The sequence below is a fragment of the Danio rerio genome, chromosome 7 (assembly GCF_052040795.2).
Source record: "Danio rerio strain M-AB ecotype USA chromosome 7, GRCz13ab, whole genome shotgun sequence".
Lineage (NCBI taxonomy): Eukaryota > Metazoa > Chordata > Actinopteri > Cypriniformes > Danionidae > Danio > Danio rerio.
In genome coordinates this window covers 81,092,501-81,095,619 of record NC_141027.1, presented here as the reverse complement: position 1 = coordinate 81,095,619, position 3,119 = coordinate 81,092,501, and the positions used below count along the sequence as shown (strand labels likewise).

At 46.4% G+C, this 3,119-nt stretch overlaps 1 long non-coding RNA gene across 1 annotated transcript in view; it reads right to left on the bottom strand.

The window, feature by feature from the left end:
• Window positions 1–1,174: 1,174 nt before the first annotated feature.
• Window positions 1,175–3,119, bottom strand: part of LOC147836252 (uncharacterized) — an 8,721-nt gene continuing 6,776 nt past the window's right edge. Inside the window, exons 3-4 of the long non-coding RNA XR_015496656.1 lie at window positions 2,611–2,737; window positions 1,175–2,413 (exon numbers count right to left, since the gene is read on the bottom strand). This is a non-coding gene — a long non-coding RNA (uncharacterized LOC147836252). The remainder of the gene's footprint in view (window positions 2,414–2,610; window positions 2,738–3,119) is intronic.

The window sequence follows — 3,119 nt, the reverse complement described above, 5'->3', positions numbered from 1 at the left end:
GCGTTTCCTCAGGGAGAGAAACTTTCAGTGAAGCCAAGCAGAGCGTTTCCCACACCAATCGACATTAGATGAGGAGTTCAGCGCTGACTTTAACAAACACACAGCTCTCGCACTGGCCTCTTGTTTCATGTTGGACTTTTTAAGGGTTTTTCCCTCTGCTTGAGCACAGACTTCAGTGTTCCCCGTTAGAAATCTTTCAGCTTTTGAGATAAAGAAGTGCGTTTAATTCTGTGGGCAGTGCACTTATGAGGTACACTGCTAATCATTCATTCAGTCCCTTATTTATCTGGGCAGCCACAGCGGAATGAATCACCAGTCTGTTTTACACAGCAGATGTCCTTCCAGCAGCAACCCAGTACTGGGAAACACCCTTCACAACTACGACTAATTCAGTTTATCAATTCCCCTTCAGCGCCTGTGTTTGGGCTGTTGGCAACATGCAAACACAAACTGACCCAGCCGGGACTCAAACCAGCAACCTTGCTGTGAGACGACAGAGCGTCACCACTGAGCCACTGTGCCGCCATATTTGCAGACAATATACTATTAATAAAACCTGGAAACATGCTAATCCTAACCGTTGAGTTTTATCAGTTCTGAAAACATTTAGCTGGTTTCTGGGTCTGGCGAGACCACTTTTAGCTTAGCTTAGCATAAATCATTGAATCAGGTTAGACCATTAGCATTTCACCCAAAAATCGCTACAGCATGTAAGACTGATGTACAATGAAAAGTTGCAGCTGCTTCACACTCAGGGCTGCTGTTTATGCTAATGAGATAGAGAGATGGTCACTAGTGGGCGGGGCTTTCAATGTCAATCAAAGTGTTTCTGCAGACGGTTTTTATGAAGTCTGATTAGAAAAATATATTAATCAATCATCTTCACCATTAGAGGCTGCTGGAGACATTCACACACTGCTGACACACACACACACACACACACACACACACACTAATACACATGTAGATCAGTGCAGCGTGGATCTTCATTTGAGCTGAACTGATGGTGAACTAACGCTGCTCTGCTCTTATCTGCTGCATTCTCTGCTTTTGGATCAAACAGGTGGAGCTTGAGGAGCTTAATTAATTGTGTGGTTGTGGTTTCTTATTGGTGGATCTCATGATCCGGTTGATCCTGCCCTCAGTACACACCAATCAGAGAACAGATGCTGATGAGGGGGAGGGGACGTTTTTTTATTTGATTTGAACAGAAACAGTGTGCATCTATAAGTGTGGTTTATTTATAAACTAATATCGAGGGGATCATGATTGATCACAGCCGGTCCAGCACCAGCATCAGCTAACACATGATCTACCAATCAGATGATTCCTAACTCAACATAAACAACCAAAGATCCATTCCACAGTGATCTTCCTCTTGAAGAGTCCACCCTACTCCTCCTCCTTTCCTAGACAGGGCAGCATGGTGGCCCAGTGGTTAGCACTGTTGCCTCACTGCAAGAAGGTCATTGATTCAAGTCCTTACCAGGTCAGCCGGCGTTTCTGTGTGGAGTTAACACGTTCTTCATGTGTTCATGTGGGTTTCCCCCGGGTTCCCCGGTTCTATCTAAAGACATGTGACATACGAGTATTGACTAATCCAAATTGGCACCACAGAGCTGCTCCTAGTCAGACGTATCGAGCAATCCCTAACTGCTCATTAGCTTCTACAGCAGGGGAGTTCTCCAGTCCTACCTAAGCTCAAACTCCCCTCTCGCCCTGCAAACGGGAGGCAGCCCCGGGCTCGAGGATCTTCAGAGCTCAGGGCTCTCTCCCGGGACACTCTTCATAATCAATCATCAGCCGAGGGTGAACTCCTGAACTCATTTATCTCTTCAGAACTCTGCATTGTTTTGATTTCCTATCATCTTCAGCTGTTTGACAGTGATGAAGCAGTGTCTGCAGCTCATTCTGTTCACACCAGGTCACACTATTATTGTGAAGTACGTCCTGCAGATCTCTGAGTGTCTGAACTGTATTCTAATATCAGGTTTCTCTGGCCGGCTGCTGAAGCGTCCTCCTGCTGTGTGTTTAAAGCAGCCGGCGTCCCGCAGCCCCGCATTATTAAATATGAAATATTAAAACTGCGTGTGTGTGTGTGTACGTGTGTATGTACGTGTGTGCAGGTTGGTTGAGTGTGAGCCTGATTTGGAGTGTGAGTGTGCCGTTTTGGTCTCTGTGTTGTGTGTGTGTGTGTGTGTGTGTGTGTGTGTGTGTGTGTGTGTGTGTGTGTGCGTGTGCGTGTGTTTGCTCCTCTTTAACATGATCAGCTCACATCAGACCAGTTGTGGTTTTCCCGCCAGTAATAACTCAACAGCAGAGCGGAGGAAACCAGCAGAGCTTATTAGATTCCAGAAGATGAAGACGAGCTGCTTCCCTGACCCAGATACAACACACAGCCAGGAGATACCCGCTGAACATAGAGCGGGAGACAAGAGGATGAAGATGATGAGAACGAAGATACTGACGATGATGATGAAGATGATGATGAAGATTACGATGAAGATGATCTCAATTAAAGCTCACATTCAAGCACACACCCTTAACAGTAAACAGTCTGTGTGTGTGTGTGTGTGTGTGTGTCTGTGTGTGTGAGCGAGAGAGAGTTACCTGCTGATCTGAAGACTCTCTCTCTCTCTGTCTCTCTCTCTCTCTCTCTCTCTCTCTCTCTCCTGCAGGTGTGAGGGTGAAACTGCCTTTTCATTCTTTTCTATTTTTGCTGCTGCTGAATCTCCATCTGTGACACACACACACACACACACACACACACACACACACACACACACACACACACACACACTGCGCTGCTGTAACCACAGACTGTAATGATGCACCTCTACTGTACATGAACACAAGACCACACACACACACACACACACACACACACACACACACACAGTGAAGCCGCTGAGCTGAGGCCGCTGGTGAACACAGTCAGGTCTGCTCTGCTGGAGACTCTCAGTATTAGTATTAAACAAACACAGCAGATGATCATCATCATAACGGCAGAGCACACACACCGTCTACAGTCAACACACACACACACACACACCATCTACAGTAAACACACACACACACACACACCAATAACACACACCGTCTACAGTCAACACACACAC